A 24,742-nucleotide genomic window follows, 5' to 3' on the forward strand; every position below is an offset into this window, starting at 1 on the left:
GAGAAAGGACAGGGGCTTCTCAGGAGCTGCCTAAGGAATTCTGAGAACTAGAGAAGCTGAAGAAAAGCAGAACCAGAGGTCAACTTCAAGGGCTAAAGTGGGGCCAGAGGGAAGGTGACCATGACCTAGGCGGGGGGCGGGGGTGGGGGCAACTGGGAGAAAATAAGGCAGTCATATAAGTCCTGATAACTATGTGCTCTCTGGACCAAGAAACTCCAGAAGAGAAAACCAGAATAGGTGAGATAAGCCCTAATTAGAATTCAAGTTGACAAGATACAAGGGAGTCAAGTATTCTTCCCTGGGTGACCAGACCTCCCCGGGTTCCTCCCTCTTGATTCACTGGTGCTTAGGCCAGTGAATCAAAATTCTCCTGTTCTTTCTAACATCTCTTATTTAGTGCTTCTCCAAACAACAAATACCGTCACAACTCTTGAATTCCTTCTCCTCAGGACCCAAATGTGAACTTCTCTCTCCACACTGCCTCACAGGCTCATCTTACATCCTTCTCCCTGCCCAAAGAAACCCCAACTTCCCTTCTAGAGAAATCCACTGCCTCTTATACCAATTTATCTTTTACTGACCTCATTTTCTCTCCCACTCTGCATCAAGTTTTCCCTTGCCTTTTCTTTCTTCAATCATTTGTGTGCTTCTCAACCACCCCACCCCCCGCCACAGAAAATATTTTCCCAAAAGGAGCTTTGCACTGAGAGTCAAGATGAACTCTTGAGTGGATACCTGCTGGACACAGTGTATTGGAGAAATTATATCAGCATTCTGAGTTCAGTTTTCTTATCTGTAAAAATGACTGAGTGGGAAAAACTGAGCGTTTTCTAATATGAAATTTGGCTCCAGCATTTTTGGTCCTTACTGGACTCCTGCTCTTTCCCACCTGTGTGTTCTCCTCTTTGCCACTCTACTCTCTCCTTCTTTCTCACTCTTCTGTGTTTTCCTTTATCTAAGCCTTTATATCAGCCCCCAGTCCTCTTCTCCATCTTCTTATTGTCCCTACCCATTCAACCCAATTACAGTATTCCTTTCTAACTCACTTTCAAATCTAAAGCATTGTTTTATCACGATTGTTAGATTTCTGTGTATAAGAACATGAAACACAGTTATGAATTCTTTTTTCTTTTTTTATTTTATTTTTTATTTTATTTTATTTTTAAACTTTACATAATTGTATTAGTTTTGCCAAATATCAAAATGAATCCGCCACAGGTATACATGTGTTCCCCTTCCTGAACCCTCCTCCCTCCCCATTCCATCCCTCTGGGTCGTCCCAGTGCACCAGCCCCAAGCATCCAGTATCGTGCATCGAACCTGGACTGGCAACTCGTTTCATTTTGTTAGAAATATTTTTCAACAAATGCCGGTACTATTTTCTTAATTTTTATTTATTTATTTGACTGCACTAAGTCTTGGTTGCTTTGCATGGGCTTTCGCTAGTTGCAGCGCATGGGGGCTACTCATTGTGGTGGGTTTTCTTCTCGTGGAGTATGGGCTGTAGGTGTGACGGCTTCAGAAGTTGCAGCACACAGGCTCAGTAGTTGTGGCACATGGTCTTAGTTGCTCCGTGGCATGTGAAATCTTCCAGGACCAGAGATTGAATGCATGTCCCCTACACTAGAAAGCAAATTCTTATACATTGTGTCACCAGGGAAGTCTATAGTTATGGATTCTATTTCTGGCAAGATGGCACATTGTGTAACTTGAATAGACTAAGAAATTCAAGATTAAAAAAAAATGTCTTTTCATTCTTTTTTTGAATACATAGCTGTGCTTTTGATGAAATAAGGGAATCAAACATAGAAAAAAACAGAAACCCAGAGATACAAACAGGAAATGATGCTCAGGCATTCAAGACATCCTGTGTATTCCCTAGTGGGTTGGCTATTGTGGTTACTTCGATCAGGAAGCAAGGCCTTGGGACTTCCCTGGCAGTCCAGTGGTTAAAACTCTGTGATCCCATGCATGGGGAATGAATTTGATCCCTGGTTGGGGAACTAAGATCTCACAGCTGCTGCTGCTAAGTCACTTCAGTCATGTCCAGCTCTGTGCGACCCCATTGACGGCAGCCCACCAGGCTCCCCCATCCCTGGGATTCTCCAGGCAAGAACACTGGAGTGGGTTGCCATTTCTGCACAGATAGCCAAAAAATAAAAAAGGAGACAAGGCCTTGAGACTTTGTCTCAAATAAAGTGAAATTTGAAACTAAGTTTCCTGCTATACACTGGTCTCAGTGACAAAATGGACTAACAAATATCTACCTAATTGTCAGGGAAGGAAGTGTGCTTAGCTGGGTATTCACTGAACATTGGCTGGTTTGCTTGCCTCTCATTCTGAGAATTACTAATCACAAGTCTGAGACTGGAGCTCCTTGTGTGATCTTAGAATACACAAACCAAAAAATTAAAAGATGATTCCAAGTTTGTGATATCTCTGTGACACTTGGTGAATGAAAATTCTGGAGGGCCCACCTGCTTGTGGGATCTTAGGTCCCAGGCCCAGGACTGAACCTGGGCCATGGGCAGTGAGAGCACCTGTCCTAACCACCACACTACCAGGGAATTCCCAACACTAGGTAAAATTTAAAGCAAAGTTTATTTTGAGAATGCTCAACGCAGTCTGTAAAAAATTCCTACACATAAAGCCTTTCCTAATATGAGTGCATAATCCAAAATTACAGGATACGGAGAGAAATAATTCAGCATAAAAGAAACTAGACAGACAAACAAATAAAGGCTAGATCCCTCAAGAAATCACACACTGACAAAATTGTATTTTTAAAGCTTAAAGATGTGAAAAGAAACAACACCAGAAGAGAAAGTGACATCAAAAAATACAAGGAAGATTAAGCTTCTAGACATGAATATTCCAAATACTGTAATTTAAAATTTGACTCATGCATTAAGCAAAAAACAGAGAAAGCAATTTTTGAATATTTCTAAATTAAGAGAGCTGAAGGATTTTTTTATAGCACAAGACAGAGCTAAATAGCTCTTGAGTACAAACAAAAAACTTAAGAGATATGAACACTAACATGAAATCCAATATAAGTCTAATAGGAAATTCATTAGGAGAGAATACAAATAATGAGCAGAGCAAATATTTGATGAAACTGTGGCTGATAATTTTACAGAATCAATGAAAGGCATAAATCTTTAGATTCAGGAAAGACAAAAGCTCCAAAGCAAATTAGTAAGTTTGAAAAACAATGTTTATTTTTCATAGTGAAGAACAACACAGAATTGTAGGCAGCTTAGAATATAAATCAATTTAAACCAAAGCTCTTTCCTTTAGATTTCCATATGTCTTAATTCAATCAGTAGTTAATAAATACCAAGGGACATGCTAAACACTAAAATGAGAAATGGGAGAATACAGAAGCTCTAGAGAAAGAAACGGGTAAACCAACCATAAATGTAGAGAGTATTTCCCTTGTGAGAGAAAGTACAGGGATGCAATGAGCCTCATTAAGTCCTCATTAAGTCATTTTACCTATAGTTTTGCTGCTTACATGGTCTTGTTCATTCAGAGCCCCAAATACTGGCTACAATAACCAAGCAGGAGCAGTGAGATTGTACATCCATTAGAATGTTTCAAGTGGTTTTCAATTTGGAAACTGATGAAGATATCAAGATATTAGAGATTGAACCTACATAATGAGCACCATGTATAACACCTGGCATGTTAGATATCAACTTCTAACTTCTCTGCAGGAAACTGATGAGAATCTTGGATAGTCAGAGAACATTTTCTTGGCCATAGTGCTTTCTGGATTTTACTTGTTTCAGCAATCACTAGGTAATATGGATGATAATTAACACATTTATTAGGTGCCTATTCTTATACCAATTGCATTTGATACCCTTTTTTTCCCATTGTATTTTTGAGGACATTTATAATTAGATAGGGGACTTACCTGGTGGCTCAGATAGTAAAGAATTTGCCTGCAATGCAAGACACCCACGTTCACTCTCTCGGTTGGGAAGACCCCTGGAGAATGGAATGGCACCCCACTCTAGTATTCTTGCCTGGAGAATTCCATAGACTGAAGAGCATGGTGGGCTACTGTCCACGGGGTCCCAAAGAATCAGACACGACTGAGTGACTAACTCTTTCATGATCAGATGGATAGTAGGCAAAGATGACTTTTGCTCTATGCCTACTCAGAATTCGCCTTAAGAGCATCCTCTATAAAAACTGTTTTAAGACAATGTTGATTTTAATATGTTCTGAAAATTCTATGTTTTTAACTATTATTCTACAAAGCTTATGTGCTTGTTTACTTGTCCACTTTGCCTCATGACTAATCATCTAGAAGAAAAGTTTGCCAACACTGCATGTATTAGTTTGCTAGTGTTGCCATAACAGTTACCACAGACTGGGTGACTCAAACAACAAAAATTTCTTTCTCACTGATCTAGAGGCCAGAAGTCCAAGGTCAAGTTGTCAGAAGGTTTGGTTTCTCTTGAGGTCTCTCTCTTAGCTTATAGATGGCCATCTTCTCACATCAGTGTCTTCACACCATCTTTTCTCTGTGCATGCACATCCCTTTTGACTGTGTATGTGCAAATGTCCTCTTCTTGTCAGGATATCATTCAGATTAGATTAGGGACCTCCCTAATAGCCTCATCTTCATTTAGTTACCTTCTTAAAAGGCCCTCTCTCCAAGTACAGTTGTATTATGAGACACTAGGCATTAGGGCTTCAATATATGAATTTTAGGAAGACACAATTCAGCCCATAACACCGGATACATTCACTTTCAAAATCTTCTTCACTTTACTTCTTATTGACTTTCAAATTTGGTTTTTTAACAGAAGTGTCTTATAGATATCCAGACTTCAGAGACTGTTGGTATGGCTTAAGAAAGAAACCTGTAACTTCCAAGATGTCTGTAACTCTGTATTGTTTCTTATTAATAATTGTTACTCCAGTATTTACATTTAAATAGAAATCTCTGCTTTCTAAAATGTAGAAATAATTCTGAATTTTATTTATTTCTTTTTCTGACTTTTCTTCATGAAATATAAAAGAAAACAATACATTTTCTTTTTGAAATGTAGAAAGTAGAAAGAGTCACTCTATTGGTTATCAAGATTTATAATAAACCTAGAGTAATTAAAATTACTACATTGCAGTGACATAAGGATAGATTTATAGAAGAAAGGATCAGAATAAGGGGCCCAAAGACAGACCTATGTATATACAGATGGGTTCCAAGGGGTTGCAAAGAGTCAGACATGACTTCACAACAGAACAATATATACATAGGGACACATATTACACCATAATTAATACTTCATATCAGTGTTATTAATCAATAACTAACACTGAAAATGCAATTTTACCTCCATTTCACACCACACACAAAAATCAAGTCTAAGTATATTGTATTGTGTGCTCAGTCTTGCCCAACTCTCTGTGGCCCTATGGATTGTAGCCCACCGGGCTCCTCTGCCCATGCAATTTTCCAGGCAAGAATATTGGAGTGGGTGCCATTTCCTACTCCAGAGGATCTTCTCGACCCAAAGATCAAACCCACATCTCCTGTGTCTCCTGCATTGGCAGGCGGATTCTTCACCTCTAGCACTACCACTAGCTTTGACTAGTCTGTCTAGTCAAAGCTATGGTTTTTCCAGTAGTCATGGATGAATGTGAGAGTTGGGCCATAAAGAAAGCTGACCACTGAATAATTGATGCTTTTGACCTGTGGTGTTGGAGAAGACCCTTAAGAGTCTTTTGAACTGCAAGGAGATCAAACCAGTCAATTGTAAAGGATATAAGCACTGAATATTCATTGGAAGGACTGATGTTGAAGCTGAATTCCAATACTTTGGCCATCTGATGTGCAGAACTGACTCATTGGAAAAGATCCAGATGCTGGGAAAGATTGAAGGCAGGAAGAGAAGGGGATGACAAAGGATGAGATGGTGGAATGGCATCACCGATTTGATGGACCTGAGTTTGAGCAAGCTACGAGAGTTCGTGATGGACAGAAAAACATGGTCTGCTGCAGTCCATGGAGTAACAAAGAATCAGACATGACTGAGCAACTGAACTGAACTGAGCACCACCTGAGAACGCCCAGGTATAGTGTAGATATAAATACAAAAGGTAATTAAGTTTCTTATAGATAAAATAGTAAAGTGCTTTGCAAGGTGGGATTCCCAGATGAGCAGAATCAGCATCACCTGGAAGTAATGAGAAATTAAGTTCTTAAACATTACCCCTGACCTAAAGAATTAAAAACTCTGGAAGTTTGTCTCAACAATATGTACTTTAAAAAGCCTTCTAGATGATTCTGATGTCCACACAAGTATGAGAACCAGAGACTGAGACTATTTCATCATGACCACCAGGTTTGGGTAAATAATTTACAAGAGTAGAATAAAATAATCATAAATAAAGATATCAATGAACTGCAATCCATTAATAAGGTATACTTTTCATCAAAATGCAACTTGAAGACAGTGAAAAGTATCCAGAGACTGATAGATATACTCACAATGCATATCAAACAAAAGACTAGTATAAAAACTTATAAAGAACTTCAATTCAGTAAGTTAAATACTGAATTGTTTTTCAATATGGTGGGAAAAAATGGTGGTGTGGTCTCCTCCTCACCACGCACACACACCAACACACACACACACACACACAAACACACACACACACACACAAATAGCTAAAGCCTTAAACTGGTACTCCACAAAAGAGTGTATCCAAATGGTTAAGGGGAATATGAAAAGATGTTAAGTACCATTAGTCAACACCAGGCCCACTCACAGAACAAAGGACTAACTAGAGCTATGCGAAAAGCCCTAACCTAACACACCATCAGACCCACTCACAGAACAAAGGACTGAGCAGAGCTAGCCAGCTGCAGACCATCCCCCTCTGGTGACAGGCAGCCATAGCCAGAAGGGAGCAATCGCAGCCCCGGAGAGGCATTATCTACCAAACTGCAAGCAGACTTCGTTGCTAACTAAGACTTCTTGAGATTCTAGATGGTCAACATCCGCCTGAGAAGGTGTGCCACTTGTACACCCAGAAAACTGAGCGGCAGGAACGCGGGAGGCGATAAGTCGCAGCGACCATGCTCACCAAACACCTGGTCACCTGAGCTGCTCGGACCTGGGAAGAGCACAAACCACAGGCCCAACTGAGTCTGCCCCTCTGAGGACTACCCAAGTACCTGAACCTGAGCAGCTTAGACCTGGGAAGTGCATACAACACAGGGCTAGTTTCAGACAGTTCCTGGCAGAGCAACCTAGAGCCTAAGCAGTGTAGACAGGGAAAGCACACACGCCGTGAGCAGGGGCAAACCCAGTGTGGCTGAGACACTGCAAGCACACACCAGTGTTATTTGTTTGAGCGTCCCTCCCTCCCCACAGCACGACTGAACAAGTGAGCCTAAAAAAGTGTCCACCACCACCCACTTGTGTCAGGGCAGAAATTAGACACTGAAGAGACCAGCAAACAGAAGAAGCTAAACCAGAGGGAACCTCATTGGAAGTGACAGGTGCAATAGATTAAAACCCTGTAGTTAGTACCAATTACATAGGAAGGGGCCTATGGATCTTGAGAAATATAAGCCAGATCAAGGAAGTATCCAAAAATGAACTGACCCCACAATACTCACAACAACACCAGAGAAAGTCCTAGATATATTTTTACTATCATTCTTTATTTTTTTTAATTTTTTTTCAATTTTTTAAGTCCAATATTACTCCTTTAATTTTCATTTTTATAACCTACTATTACTTCACAAAAAGAGAGACCCTATTTTTTAAAGCAAACTTCATATATATATATATATATATATATATATAGCAAACTTCATATATATATATATATAATCATTTTTGTGACTTTGTTTTGTTTTGTTCCTTTCTTTTTTTGAAAGAAAAAAAACCAACCTCTACTCTAGATTTTTAATCTTTGCTTTTTGGTATTTGTTATCAATTTTGTGCCTTTAAGAATGCAATCTTCAGTACCCATTTTTACTTGGGAGCTGATTACTGGCTTGACTGCTCTCTTCCCTCTTTGAACTCTCCTTTTTCTCCACCAGGTCGTCTCTATCTACTCCCTCCCCCTTCTCTTCTCTACCCAACTCTGTGAATCTCTTTGTGTGTTCCGAACGGTGAAGAACACTTACGGAACTAACTGCTAGCTGAATCTGTCTCTCTCCTTTTGATTCTCCCCTTTATCCTCCTGGCCACCTCTGTCTCCTTCCTCACTCTTCTTTTCTCTGTGTAACTCCGTGAACATCTCTGAGCGGTCCAGACTGTGGAGTGCACATAAGGAAGTGATTACTGGCTAGCTTTCTCTATCTCCTTTTGATTCCACCTCATCTCATCCTGGTCACCTCTATCTCCCTCCTCCCTCTTCTCTTCTCAATGTAACTCTGTGAACCTCTCTGGGTGTCCCTCACTGTGGAAAAACTTTTCACCTTTACCCTAGATGTTTTATCAACAGTGCTGTATAGATGGAGAAGTCTTGAAGCTACTGTAAAAGTAAGACTGAAAACCAGAGGCAGGAGGCTTAAGTCCAAATCCTGAGAACACCAGAGAACTCCTGACTCCAGGGAACATTAATCGACAGGAGCTCATCAAACGCCTCCATACCTACACTGAAACCAAGCACCACCCAAGGGCCAACAAGTTCCAGAGCAAGACATACCATGCAAATTCTCCAGCAACACAGGAACACAGCCCTGAGTGTCAATATACAGGCTGCCCAAAGTCACTCCAAACCCACTGACATCTCATAATTCATTACTGGACACTACATTGCACTCCAGAGAGAAGAAATCCAGCTCCACCCACCAGAACACCGACACAAACTTCCCTAACCAGAAAACTTTGACAAGCCACTACACCATCTACAGTGATTTTGGAGCCCAAAAAAATAAAGTCTGACACTGTTTCCACTGTTTCCCCATCTATTTCCCTTGAAGCGATGGGACCAAATGCCATGATCTTCGTTTTCTGAATGTTGAGCTTTAAGCCAACTTTTTCACTCTCCTCTTTCACTTTCATCAATAAGCTTTTTAGTTCCTCTTCACTTTCTGCCATAAAGGTGGTATTCATATCTGCATATCTGTGGCTATTGATATTTCTTCTGGAAATCTTGATTCCAGCATGTTCTTCCAGCCCAGCATTCCTCATGATGTATTCTGCATATAAGTTAAATAAGCAGGGTGACAATATACACCCTTGACATACTCCTTTTCCTATTTGGAACCAATCTCTTATTCCATGTCCAGTTCTAACTGTTGCTTCCTGACCTGCATATAGGTTTCTCAAGAGGCAGGTCAGGTGGTCTGGTATTCCCATCTCTTGAAGAATTTTTCACAGTTTATTGTGATCCACACAGTCAAAGGCTTTGGCATAGTCAATAAGGCAGAAGTAGATGTTTTTCTGGAACTCTCTTGCTTTTTTAATGATCCAGCAGATGTTGGCAATTTTATCTCTGGTTCCTCTGCCTTTTCTCAAACCAGCTTGAACATCTAGAAGTTCACGGTTCACGTACTGCTGAAGCCTGGCTTGGAGAACTTTGAGCATTACTTTACTAGCGTGTGAGATGAGTGCAATTGTGCGGTAGTTTGAGCATTCTTTGGCATTGCCTTTCTTTGGGATTGGAATGAAAACTGTTTCCTGTCCTGTGGCCACTGCTGAGTTTTCCAAATTTGCTGGCATATTGAGTGCAGCACTTTCACAGCATCATCTTCCAGGATTTGAAATAGCTCAACTGGAATTCCATCACTTCCACTAGCTTTCTTCTTTGTGATGCTTTCTAAGGCCCACTTGACTTCACCTTCCAGGATGTCTGGCTCTAGGTGAGTGATCACACCATCGTGATTATCTTGGTCTTGAAGATCTTTTTTTGTACAATTTGGTGAATTTCTGCCACCACTTCTTAATATCTTCTGCTTCTGTTAGGTCCATACCATTTCTGTCCTTTATCGAGCCCATCTTTGCATAAAATGTTCCCTTGGTTTCTCTAATTTTCTTGAAGAAATCTCTAGTCTTTCCCATTCTGTTGTTTTCCTCTATTTCTTTGCATTGATCGCTGAGGAAGGCTTTCTTATCTCTCCTTGCTATTTTTTGGAACTCTGCATTCAGCCCAAGACACATATTAATCAAATTAACAAAGATCAAATATAAAGAACAAATATTAAAAAACACCAAGGGAAAAACAACAAATAACACTCAAGGGAATTCCCATAAGGATAACAGCTGATCTTTCAATAGAAACTCTTCAGGCCAGGAGGGAATGGCAGGACATACTTAAAGTGATGAAAGAAAATAACCTACAGCCCAGATTACTGTACCCAGCAAGGATCTCATTCAAATATGAAGGAGAAATCAAAAGCTTTACAGACAAGCAAAAGCTGACAGAATTCAGCACCACCAAACCAGCTCGCCAACAAATGCTAAAGGATCTTCTCTAGAAAGGAAACACAAAAAGGGTGTATAAACTCGAACCCAAAACAATAAATGGCAACGCCATCATACTTATCAATAATCACCTTAAACGTAAATGGGTTGAATGCCCCAACCAAAAGACAAAGACCGGCTGAATGGATACAGAAACAAGACCCCTATATATGTTGTCTACAAGAGACCCACCTCAAAACAAGGGACACATACAGACTGAAAGTTAAGGGCTGGAAAAAGATATTCCACACAAATAGAGACCAAAAGAAAGCAGGAGTAGCAATACTCATATCAGATAAAATAGACTTTAAAACAGTATAATATATAGCAATGAAAAATAATGTTACTGCTGAATGTCACATCATGAATAAACCTCACAAAAAAAGTTGTTGAATGATAGAAGATAGACACAAATAGGTCTTACTATATGATTCTAGTAACATGAAGTTCAAAAGCAGAATCAAAATTAAACTTTGGACATAGAGATCAGAATATTTGTTGTTTTGAAAAGATGTTGACTGCAAGTGGAGCTATGAGGGGCTAAAAATATTCTTTATCAGGGCTGGGGGTTGTGTTTAAGTTCCTTCCAGAAAGCAGATCTAAAATAGGAAAGGCGAGAAAGTCAAAGGACACTGCAATGACAAAGGAAGCTTTATAGGTAAGACTTTACTTAGGGACATGATACCAGGTATTAGGAGTGGGAGACTTGGCAAGTACAACAGGAGAGAAAGTCCAAACAGTGGTGTATTATCAGAGTGGTCACCACTCCAGAAAACTAGAATCTGATCCCACTGGAAGCGTCTGAGGATTTCCACAGACTGGGGCTCAGTGCTGTAAGCCTGAGGGCTACGAGGGTAGCACATATCCATGACCTGACTCATGTCCCCGAAGAGCCATGTTCCCCTGTGCACCAAGGAGTGTTCATTCCCCCACACTTGCAGTTTTGAGCATCCAAACATGATAAGCAGCTGCTCACAGATGTCCCAACCACATCATAAGAAAAGCCTTAGTGTAAAAATGCAGAAGACAGTGCAGATGATGTTAGGTTCTCTAACCAGTTTTCATCTTAGCAATGGCTGGGGAAAAAATACTCGGCTGAGAAGATGTGAAGCATAAGAAGCGTCTGACACTCTGATTTTTCTGAGCAAACAAAAAATATATTCACAAGATCAATCAATTTTTTTCATAGGAAAACTTACAATACACCAGTCTGGTCAGTAACTGTTTATCTCCCAGTGACATCTAGTGGTGAAATATGAACATTCACAAGATTCAGTTTACAGCTTTTAATGGTGTCTAAAAGGAAATTCCTCAGTAAATTCTATGTAGCCTAGTTTCACTCCATTCTGAATCAAAAGCTCAGTACCTGATGTAGACAGACACATTCAGTGACAGCTATTCATCTGTTGGGACACTTATTTTAACCCACCACTTCAAGAAGAGCAGGCAAACTCACTTTGGTACCGTGTAATTAACTATCAGTTCATTAATGTGGGGAGTAAGACTTTGCTGTAAGTGGAGACTTTTATCTGACTTTTTTCTAATTCCCCCGTATTTTTCCCATGGTTACAATCAGCCTTAAATATGATCTCTACATTGCATTTGTGATCTAAAAGATCCTAATTTCTCCAGCTTTGGGGAGTCACTCTAGTTAAATCTTCAAATTAAAATATCTATGAGAAAGTATACCAAGTAAATTCCTTTAAGCCCATTTAATTCCATTATTTGCCAGCCCGGGCTTGATGCACGATACTGGATGCTTGGGGCTGGTGCACTGGGACGACCCAGAGGGATGGTATGGGGAGGAAGGAGGGAGGAGGGTTCAGGATGGGGAACACATGTATACTGTGGTGGATTCATTTTGGTATATGGCAAAACCAATAAAATATTGTAAAGTTAAAAAATAAAATAAAAATAAAAAGCAGAGATATTGCTTTGCCAACAACAACAACAAAAAAAAATTAAAGCACAGTCCACAAAAAAATAAAATAAAATAAAATCACAGTTAAATAAATTAGTTTCCCAATTTTATTTATATATTTATTAGAAGCATATTCATTGGGATCAATTTTTCATATAAAAAATATTATACATGGTAAAAACTAATTGTAAAGTCAAATGTTAAATATTGCCTGTAAAAGTATTGCTTTTATCAGGTTTTCTCTTCTTGTAGCCATTATTTCTACCAAAATGCTTTAATGACCTAAGAGAAGGGATTGTTACTAGAGCCTGGGAAGAGAAAAAGTCATACAGAGTTGGCCAAATTGAGAGCAGCAACGATCTTTATTTGAGGGACAGAATCCAGCTAGGGCCACAAGTCAAATATATTTATAATACTAGTTTTAAGCTGCTCTGTTAATTCCAATATCTGCATTTCTATGAATATGTTTCCTTGGTTTGTTTTTATGTGTTCCATTTTTATCACATATCTCACAATGCTTCGTGATACACTAGACATTGTTTATAGATAGCAGTGGAGATATAATTACACAACTCTTTGCTTTATATTTATTTCCAAGAATGTGAAATCTCTTTCCAACATGCGACTATTAAAGAGGCAATTATTCATATAATCACTATGTGAATCATATTCATATATCACTATGTAGCAAGTTAATTTTAGCCTAAAGAAGCAATTTTTAATATTGACTTCATCTGTGGTTAGCCTTCCTCCCAGTGCCAGAGCTGTTTCTGTCCAAGTCTAATCTCTTTGATCTTATCAATACACCAATACTGAGCTCACATGCCACAACTACTGAAGCCCCCCTGCTCTGGAGTCCTGGGGCCTGCTGGAAGTCAGATTCCAGTTTCATCATTTTGAATCCATGGTAGAGAGCCCTTTTCTCTAGGCACCTACTATATCCTCTAGTCTCGTGTATTCTCTAGACTAGGTCCACAATCACTGTCCTTTACCCAGCAAGACAGGAAGGGTAAGCCAGGGAGAACTGTTAGTCCAAGTAAAGTATCACAACATTTGAGAATCTTCAAGACTGCAGTCTCTCCAACATGTTCCCACTATTGTTAATCTTTCATCTGTCTCAGTCTTGGCAGGCTTTCTTCTCCAATGCTGCCTCCAGAAACTGCCATTTCTTGATAGTTATGTATAAAGAGCTCTTCTCTCTAAAAATCAGTCTATCTGGGGTTTTGTACAGCCACCTCTCTTCAATAGTTTCATAAATAAGTACAAGTTTTATAATATCTAATTTTTTGGTGTTACCATGTGAACAAAGATTTTCTACATCCTCTCATATCCTAGTCAGAAAACTGTTTATTGTATTTGAATTGTAGCCAAATAGTGAAGGAAATTATAGTTTCTTTATCTATAACTTATCTGGTTCTTTCCATAATTATCTCCTCCTAGGTAAAAAGAAAAGAAAGAAGAAAAGAATGTAGTTCTGTTAAAACTTAGTGTGGGATCAAAAATTCCATTTTTCTGTCATGAGCCTAAGAGAGCCTATGATAAAAATATAACCCAGATGGGATAGATCCTCTGGGTCTATGACTCACAAAAGTTAAAATATGTCTAACTCCTCTCCTTCAAATGGAAACAAACAAAATGTGTAGAAAATGAAAAAATAAGCAAAAGACCACCAAAATTTTTAAAACAAATATTAACAGGGCTGAAGGGAAAATAGACAGCAATACAATAGTAGTATGGAAAACTAGATACTGCTACTGCTGCTGCTGCTAAGTCGCTTCAGTCATGTCCAACTCTGTGTGACCCCATAGATGGCACCTCACCAGGCTCCTCTGTCCATGGGATCTTTCAGGCAAGAGTACTGGAGTGGGTTGCCATTGCCTTCTCCAAGATACTAAGAAGAAGCAAATACATTTCTAGAAACATCCAACCTACCAAGACTGAATCATAAAAAATAGAAAATCTGAACAGACCAATAACAACTGAGACTGAATCAGTAATCAAGAACCTCCACCAAAAAAAAAAAAAAAAAAAAAAAAAAAAAACTGATAAATTCTACCAAAAATGTATAAAACAATTAACTCTAATTTTCTCCAGCTCTTCTCAAGAATTGAAGAGGGAACACTTCCAAGCTCACTTTATGAAGCCAACATTACTCTGACAACAAAGGCAGACAAGGACACTACAAGAAAAGAAAACCACAGGCCAATATCTCTTATGAACATGGATACAAAATTCCTCAACAAAATAAGAACAAACAAAATTCAATAGTGTGTTAAAATAAGACTACACAGGGCTTCCCTGGTGACTCAGTGGTAAAGAATCTGCCTGCCAGTGCAGGAGACATGGGCTTGATCCCTGGTCCCGGAAGACCCCACATGTAAGCCCGTGCACCACAGCTACTGAGCCTGTGTTCTAAGACCGGCAAACTGCAACTACTGAGCTCATGTGCTGCAACTACTGAAGCCCTGACCCTTGTGGAGCCCATGCCCCACGAGAAGGGAAGTCATTGCAATAAAAGCCTGGGGCACCAAAACGAAGAGTGACCCCCACTAGCCACTACTAGAGAAAAGCCCAAGCAGCAACAAAGACCCAACACAGCCAAAAATAAATAAATAAAATTATTTTTTAAAAAAGAATATTACACCATGATCAAGTGGGATTTACTCCTGGAACGCAAAGATGGTTCAACATACACAAATCAATAAATGTGATACACAACATTAACAAAATAAAAATTGAAAATTGTATGATGATCTTAATAGATTCAGAAAAGGCCTTTGACAAAATTCAACAACCTTTCATGACAAGGAAAAAATTCTCAATAAATTAGATACAGATGGAATATACCTCAACATAGTAAAGGCAGTGTACTACAAATCAACAGCTAAAATCATGCTCAATGTTGAAACTCTAAAAGTTTTTCCTCTGTGATTAGGTACAAGACAAAGATACACACTATTGCCAATTTAAGTCAACATAGTACCTGAAGTTTTCTGGCCAGAGCACTTAGATAAGGAAAAAATTAAAGGCATCTAAGTTAGAAAAGAAGTAAAACTGTATCTATTTGCAGATGACAATCTTATATATAGAAAACCCTAAAAACTCAACCAAAAAACTGGAACTAATAAACAAATTTAGTAAAATTGAAAGGTACAAAAATCAATATACAAAATATCAGTTGCATTTCCAAATATTAACAATGAATTCTTAGAAAAAGAAATTAAGAAAACAATCCCATTTACAATAAAATTAAAAAGAATAAACACTTGAGAATAAATTAACCAAGGAGGTAAAAGATCAGTATATTCAGATCCATGAGACACTTGAGCCATGAACTGACACTCTGGCTAAGTGGCCAGAACCCACAGCTCCTCTCCTGGGGCAGAGCACACATTCAGCGCAGGGCATCCCTGACTTATCAGGGACATGAGGATCCAGAATTGGGGGCTCTCTGGTTCACAAAGTATTTTGAAACCCTGGAGAAGAAGAAAAATTCTCAAAAGTAGATGAAGGAATCTTTTGTCAGTGACCACAGTGGAACAAGCATGCTGGAAATCATTGAGGGCTTGGGCTTGCCTACACTCCTTATCCTGTGCAGAGGGCTCGGGATCATTTTCTCACAGCACTTATCTTTTTCCTCACACACTTGGAGAACTTGATTCTTCATTGACTTTGTGTTCTTGATAGTTCCCCTGGTAACAATTTTGACCATTTTCTCTACATTTGTTCTCCTTGAGCATCTTGTAATTATCTTTGGGGTCAAAGATAGTGTTTAAACAGGGTCATATGAACTTAAAAAAAGAAATTACTTATCAAAGACTGGATAAAAGTAACATATAATCTGCTGACATCTATTGGCCTCTTCATATCACTTTACATAGTTCAGGTAAATGTAGAAGTAGCATCCTAAAGAATGGACAGCTTAGCCTTTTATATTTGGGTAATTGCTTCTTACCTGATCCTCCTTAGTAGTTTAACACTGGGTGATAAAATTTTGAGTTTTGCCAAATTTTTAATTAAGGGTACAGTATTACCATGTTCTTGAAAATTTATTCCATCACATGCTGCAAATAAAAAGCATTCAGAATATCTACTCTCTGAAGCTGAAAGAAAACCCACTCTTTGTTTAATTACAGCAATGAACAGAAACAAATTAATTTTTTCTTGCTGTCAAATGTAACAATGACAAAATCAACCTGTTAGTACATACATTACACAGAAGTACATTGTGGGCTTTATTTGTGCTCAACCTCTGTATGTGTATCAACTGCTTAATTATATATCTATTGCATTTGCAAGACAAGACTATAAAATCTTGGTGATCAACAGGGGTCAGATATGTTTTGAGCAACATTATTTTAATGAGGAAGAGAAAACATAAAATGTGAAGAAAATAGGACTTTTGGCAACCCAACATTAACTATAAATTATTATAAAATTGTTTCATTACTACTCTAACAGTAATGATGCTTAAGATTTTAAAATGTATCTCAACACTATGTAAAACAAACCAACACAGAACAAAGCCTTGTGACTTCTTAGACTATGTAAATTCCAATATATTAAAGAAACTCTTGTTGGGGAGGGAGGAGGGAGGAGGGTTCAGGATGGGGAACACGTGTATACCTCTGGTGGATTCATGTTGATATATGCCAAAACCAATACAATATTGTAAAGTTAAAAAATAAAATAAAATTTTTTTTTAAAATAAAGAAAGAAACTGTTGTATTTATAGTTGTGATGCTAGAAGATTAAAGGAGTGGGAAGGAAGATTTTTACTTTCCATCTTATGTTACCTATTATGAGTATGTATTTTTATTGTATGAATCACTTTTATAATATTTACATTAAAATATCTAAATTGTGGAATTGTGAAAAAAAATTATAAGACATTGGTAAAAGGAATTTAATACAAAAATAAATGGGATGATAATCCATATTCATAGATTGGAAGAATTAATAATGTTACAATATCCATGCTACCCAAAATAATCAATAGATCCTGTGAAATCCCTATCAAAATTTCATTGGAATTTTCATAGGAATACAACAAACAATCCTAAAATTTATATAAAGCCACAAAACACTTTGAGTAGTCAAAGCAAACTTGAGAAAGAACAAAGCTGGAGTCATCACATTTCCTGACTTCAAACTACATTACAAAGTTTTAGTAATCAAAACAGTGTGGCATTGGCATAAAAATGACACATAGATCAGTGGAATAGAATAGAAATCCCAATAGTAATCTCATGCATATATGGTTAATTAATTTTTGATGAAGGCACCAAGACTATACAATGGGGAAAGGATAGTCTCTTCAATAAATGGTGCTGGGATATCTACATGCAAAAGAATGAAACTAGGTTTCTATATTACACTGCACATAAAAATCAACTCAAAATCAATTAAAGATTTGGATGTAAGAGCAAAAACTATTAAAAACACAGAATAAAACAGGGATAAGCACTTTAACATTGGTATTGGCAATAATATCTTTTAATATATTGCTGGTAAAAATATCAATAACTTCAGATACGTGGATGATATCACTCTAATGGCAGAAAGTGAGGAGGAAATAAAGAGCCTCTTGATGAGGGTGAAAGAAGAGAGTGAAAAAAATGGCTAAAAACTCAACATTCAAAAAACTAAGATCACAGCATCAGGTGTCATCACTTCATGTCAGATAGATTGGGGGAAAAGTGGAAGCAGTGACAGATTTTATTTTCTTGGGCTCCAAATCAATGAGGACAGTGACTATAGCCATGAATTTAAAAGACACTTGCTCCTTGAAAGAAATGCTATGGCAAATCTAGACAGTGTATTAAAAAGCAGAGACATCACTTTGCCAACAAAGGCCCATATTGTCAAAGCTGTGGCTTTTCCAGTAGTCATGTATACATGTGAGAGTTGGACCGTTAAAGAAGGCTGAGCACTGAAGAATTGATGTCTTTGAATTGTGGTGCTTGAGAAGACTCTTGAGAGTCCCTTGGACAGCAGGGAGATCAAACCAGTCAATTCTAAATTCATCTGGTATATTCATTGGAAAGACTGATGCTGAAGCTAAAGCTCCAATACTTTGGCCACCTAATGTGAAGAGCTAACTCACTGAAAAAGATTCTGATGCTGGGAAAGATTGAAAACAAAAGGAGAAGAGGGCAGCAGAGGATGAGATAGCATTACCAACTCAATGGGCATGATTTGAGAAAACTCTGAGAGATAGTGAAGGACAGGGAAACCTGGTATGCTGCAGCTCATGGGGTTGCAAAGAGTTGGACACAACTTAGTCACTGAAAAACACCAATGGTGCCAAAAGCAAAGGCAACAAAAGCAAAAATAAACATCTGGGACTACATCAACTAAAAAGCTGCTAAGTAGCAAATGAAACCATCAACTGAATGAACATAAAACCTATGGAATGGGAGAAAACATTTGCAAAGGATATATTTAATAAGAAGTTATTATCCAAAATATACAAAGAACTCATACAACTCATAAGCAAAAATAACAATCAATTAAAAATAGGCAAAGGACCTGAATATACATTTTTCCAAAGAAAACAGGTATTTTAAAAGTTCCTCAACCTGACTTATCATCAAGAAAATGAAAATCTAAATTTTGTTTGACCACAGGGCCTGCAGTAACCTTAAACCCATGAAAGCACATGTCCTGATTTGCAGCCCATAGAGTCACATGTAAATTCCTGATATGACGTCTCCAGCAATGCCTGGGATCAGCAGTTCTCTTTGCTTGCTTCCCAGTGCTTTCCTCTTTGTTTTTGTTCAGTCACTCAGTCATGTCCAACTCTTTGCCACCCGGTGGACCACAGCATGCCAGGCTTCCCTGTCCTTCACTATCTCCTGGAGTTTGCTCCAACTCATGTCCATTGAGTCGGTGATGCCATTCAACCACCTCATCCTCTGTCACCCACTTCTCCTACTGCCTTCAATCTTTCCCAGCATCAGGGTCTTTTCCAGTGAGTCAGCTCTTTGCATCAGGTGACCAAAATATTTGAGATTCAACTTCAGCATTAGTCCTTCCAATGAATATTCAAGGTTGATTTCCTTTAAGATTGACTGGTTTGATCTCCTTGCAATCCAAGGGACTCTCAACAGTCTTCTCCAACACCACAATTCGAAAGTATCAATTCTTCGGCATTCAGCCTTTTTTATCATCCAGCTTTCACATCCGTACATGACTACTGGAAAAACCTTCCTCTAGTTTTCCCCTTAATATGACCCTAGAGGGGCTTTCCAGACTCCCACTCTTTCGGTTCTAATTGCCCAGTTAGCCTTAACCTGGGAACCCCAAAGCATGCCACCCAAAGACCCTAATAAAGGCATGTACCCCACATCTGTCTCTCGGTCTGCACTCTACCTTGACCTCCTGATGTGGTCCCTCTGCTGCTGATGCTGCTGCTAAGTCACTTTAGTCCTGTCTGACTCGGTGCGACCCCATAGATGGCAGTTCACTAGGCTCCTCTGTTCCTGGGATTCTCCAGGCAAGAATACTGGCTGCTGCTGCTGAGTCACTTCAGTCGTGTCCGACTCTGTGCGACCCCATAGACGGCAATCCACCAGGCTCCCCGGTCCCTGGGATTCTTCAGGCAAGAACACTGGAGTGGGTTGCCATTTCCTTCTCCAATGCATGAAAGTGAAAAGTGAAAGGGCAGTCACTCAGTCGTGTCTGACTCTTCACGACCCCATGGACTGCAGCCTACCAGGCTCCTCTGCCCGTGGGATTTTCCAGGCAAGAGTACTGGAGTGGGTTGCCATTGCCTTCTTCGTGGTCCCTCTAGGCTTGCCAAATACCTCCAGGACCTGTGAGTAGTAAACCTCTATTTCAATTTCTCTCCTGGTCTGTTGTTGAACATCAGCTCACCTTATGCTCCACTTAACAAGGGCAAACTTAAAAAAAAATCATAACAAAATACATATAATGGAACATATTCAGCCTTTAAAAAGAAGGAAATCCTTCCATTTGTGACAGCATAGGTAAGCACATGGAGAAGGCAATGGCTCCCCACTCCAGTACTCTTGCCTGGAAAATCCCATGGTCGGACGAGCCTCGTAGGCTGCAGACCATGGGGTCGCAAAGAGTCGGACACGACTGAGCGACTTCACTTTCACTTTTCCCTTTCATGCATTGGAGAAGGAAATGGCAACCCACTCCAGTGTTCTTGCCTGGAGAATCCCAGGGATGGGGGAGCCTGGTGGGCCGCCGTCTATGGGGTTGCACAGAGTCGGACACGACTGAAGCGACTTAGCAGGTAAGCACAGAAAGCATTATGCTAAATCAGCCAGACAAAAACAAGAAAAATACTGAATGGTATCACTCATATGTGGAATATTTTTTTTAAAGCCAAGTTCATAGCAAAAGTTATTAGCAACAGAGTATAAAATGGTGGTTACCGGTAACTACAGGATGGAGGAATGAGAAGTTGGTAAAAGGATACAACCTTTGAATTATAAGATAAATAAAGTCTAAGGATCTAAGGCAGTGTATGGTGACTTGAGTTGATAATACTGTATTGCATAATTGAAATTCGCTAAGATAGTAGAACTTAGCTCTCTTACATAAAAAGATCAAAATGTGAGGTGATGTATGTGTTAATCAACTCAGTTGTGGGAAGACTTTCACAATATGTATGTACGTCAAATCATCATGTTTCACATTTTAAATATATTATAATTTTGTCAAGCAAAGCTCAATGAACCTGAGAAAAGTTATTTGGGTCTGTATAAAATTCTACATCTAAAAATTAGGAAGTACATGAGCTCCTCAAGCATATAAGAATCAAATATATAAATGGCTATGTTCTAAGACATAAAGTCCCAATACTTTTCAATGAACAGGTAGCTTATAAACTCTGTTCACATTCTCTGACCATAGCATCACTAACCTAAAGTTAATAACAAAAAAGTAAGTGCTTAAATTTCCATATACTTGGTTTACAAACCTACTTCTGGGGAATTTACTAGTCAAAAGAGAAAATATGCTGAAAAAAAAAAAAAACTTAAGACCAAAGAACAATAAAAATATTACACATCAAAACCTGTGAGATATACAGTTTTACTGTCTGGGTTCTGAAGGTAGATTCTATGTAAATTAGATTAATATTTTTCTTTTGTTGCTCAAATCTTTTATGCCTATGCTGATTTTTTCGGCTACTGTACTTACTAATAATTGCGAGAGTTGTATTGAAACCTCCCTTGAAAGTCCATCAATTTTTGAGTAAAGTGGAATTTCAAGAGAAATCTGTAGACTTTAAAATGTTTGTATTAGAACAAGGAAACACTGAAATTTTGTGAGCTAGATGACCTGTTTAAGAAATTGCTAATTGCCTGGGCATGCTTTGATTATGGTAACAGGAACCTGCAGGTTTGCAGGACCTGGACAGGAGGATGAGTGGGGGTCAGCATGAGAACCCAGCTTGAGTGAAATTTCCTGAAAAAAAAGAATGACTATGTGTAACGGTCTGAATTTTGGATGGCAATGTCCTGCTTATTATCAGCACAGAAAAGCAAAGATCCGAATTCCCAAGTCAGAGCCTGAATCCCAAAGGCAGAAAACAAGACAGTAGGGATTAGATACAATAGCAATGACCTGCTACCTTGGAGAGTATTCTGGGTACCAAATATCTTTACATGTGCCATTATGAGCTGAACGGCACAAACAAATGTTTGGCTGATATGAAAGTGTGTGTGTTGCCTTGTTCCCATGTAATGAATGCATAAGCTTGTCATCCAGGCCAATATAAAAGAAGCTATTTCCATGTCCGATAAATACCATGATAGTGATAAGACAACAGCTGTGAGGCTCATATTTAATATGGCTAGGTTCACATTCAGGAAATTCACACTGAAGCACAACAAGAGTGTTACTGACTTTTTAATTAAAAGCAGATGGAACCAGAAATTTCTGTGAGCCACATCTCATTAAATCTCCAGGAAACTGGGATTACTCTCTGCTAAGAAATTCCTAATGCGTTTCTTCTTGAATTTACACATAACTTTTTAACAGTCAGTACAGATACCCACGCCCAAGGTAAGAGAAACCCAAGTAAGACGGTTGGCGTTGCAAGAGGGCATCAGAGGGCAGACACACTGAAACTGTAATCACAGAAAACTAGTCAATCTAATCACACTAGGACCACAGCCTTGTCTAACTCAATGAAACTAAGCCCTGCCAGTGGGGCAACCCAAGACGGGCGGGTCATGGTGGAGAGATCTGACAGAATGTGGTCCACTGGAGAAGGGAATGGCAAACCACTCCAGTATGCTTGCCTTGAGAACCCCATGAACAGTATGAAAAGGCAAAATGATAGGATACTGAAAGAGTAACTCCCCCAGGTCAGTAGGTGCCCAATATGCTACTGGAGATCAGTGGAGAAATAACTCCAGAAAGAATGAAGGGATGGAGTCAAAGCAAAAACAATACCCAGCTGTGGATGTGACTGGTGATAGAAGCAAGGTCCGATGCTGTAAAGAGCAATATTGCATAGGAACCTGGAATGTCAGGTCCATGAATCAAGGCAAACTGGAAGTGGTCAAACAAAACATGGCAAGAGTGAATGTCGACATTCTAGGAATCAGCGAACTAAAATGGACTGGAATGGGTGAATTTAACTCAGATGACCATTATATCTACTACTGTGGGCAGGAATCCCTCAGAAGAAATGGAGTAGCCATCACGGTCAACAAAAGAGTCCGAAATGCAGTACTTGGATACAATCTCAAAAACGACAGAATGATCTCTGTTCATTTCCAAATCAAACCATTCAGTATCACACTAATCCAAGTCTATACCCCAACCAGTAACACTGAAGCAGCTGAAGTTGAACGGTTCTGTGAAGACCTACAAGATCTTTTAGAACTAACACCCAAAAAAGATGTATTTTTCATTATAGGGGACTGGAATGTAAAAGTAGGAGGCCAAGAAAGCCTGGATTAACAGGCAAATTTGGCCTTGGAATACAGAATAAAGCAGGGCAAAGACTAATAGAGTTTCGCCAAGAAAATGCACTGGTCATAAAAAACACCATCTTCCAACAACACAAGAAAAGACTCTATACATGGACATCACCAGATGGTCAACACCGAAATAAGATTGATTCTATTCTTTGCAGCCAAAGATGGAGAAGCTCTATACCGTCAGCAAAAACAAAACCAGGAGCTGACTGTGGCTCAGACCATGAACTCCTTATTGCCAAATTCAGACTTAAATTGAAGAAAGTAGGGAAAACCACTAGACCATTCAGGTATGACTTAAATCAAATCCCATATGATTATACAGTGGCAGTGAGAAATAGATTTAAGGGCCTAGATATGATAGATAGAGTGCCTGATGAACTATGGACTGAGGTTCGTGACACTGTACAGGAGACAGGGATGAAGACCATGCCCATGGAAAAGAAATGCAAAAAGCAAAATGGCTGTGTGGGGAAGCCTTACAAATAGCTGTGAAAAGAAGAGAAGTGAAAAGCAAAGGAGAAAAGGAAAGATATAAGCATCTGAATGCAGAGTTCCAAAGAATAGCAAGAAGGGATAAGAAAGCCTTCTTCAGTGATCAATGCAAAGAAATAGAGGAAAACAACAGAATGGGAAAGATTAGAGATCTCTTCAAGAAAATTAGAGATACCAAGGGAACATTTCATGCAAAGCTGGGCTTGAAAAAGGACAGAAATGGTATGGACATAACAGAAGCAGAAGATATTAAAAAGAGATGGCAAGAATATGCAGATAAGATCAGATCAGATCAGTCACTCAGTCGTGTCCGACACTTTGCGACCCCATGAATCGCAGCACGCCAGGCCTCCCTGTCCATCACCAACTTCCGGAGTTTAATCAGACTCACGTCCATCAAGTTAGTGATGCCATCCAGACATCTTATCCTCTGTCGTCCCCTTCTCTTGCCCCCAGTCCCTCCCAGCATCAGAGTCTTTTCCATGAGTCAACTCTTCGCATGAGGTGGCCAAAGTACTGGAGTTTCAGCTTTAGCATCAGTCCTTCCAAAGAAATCCCAGGGCTGATCTCCTTCAGAATGGACTGGTTGGACCTCCATGTAGTCCAAGGGACTCTCAAGAGTCTTCTCCAACACCACAGTTCAAAAGCATCAATTCTTCTTCACAGTCCAACTCTCACATCCATACATGACCACAGGAAAAACCATAGCCTTGACTAGATGAGCCTTTATTGGCAAAGTAATATCTTTGCTTTTGAATATGCTATGTAGGTTGGTCAAAACTTTCCTTCCAAGGAGTAAGAGTATTTTAATTTCATGGCTGCAGTCACCATCTGCAGTGATTTTGAGCCCAGAAAAATAAAGTCTGACACTGTTTCCACTGTTTCCCCATCTATTCCCCACGAAGTGATGG

The 24,742-nt window shown here is 39.1% G+C and overlaps 2 pseudogenes; both read left to right on the top strand.

Moving 5' to 3' along the window:
- Positions 1-191: 191 nt before the first annotated feature.
- On the top strand, positions 192-16,691 carry LOC129655888 (phosphatidylinositol-glycan biosynthesis class W protein-like; annotated as a pseudogene).
- Positions 16,692-21,822: 5,131 nt separating this feature from the next.
- On the top strand, positions 21,823-22,293 carry LOC129655889 (deoxycytidylate deaminase-like; annotated as a pseudogene).
- The last annotated feature ends 2,449 nt before the right edge of the window (positions 22,294-24,742 follow it).

Source organism: Bubalus kerabau, chromosome 6 (genome assembly GCF_029407905.1).
Source record: "Bubalus kerabau isolate K-KA32 ecotype Philippines breed swamp buffalo chromosome 6, PCC_UOA_SB_1v2, whole genome shotgun sequence".
NCBI lineage: Eukaryota > Metazoa > Chordata > Mammalia > Artiodactyla > Bovidae > Bubalus > Bubalus kerabau.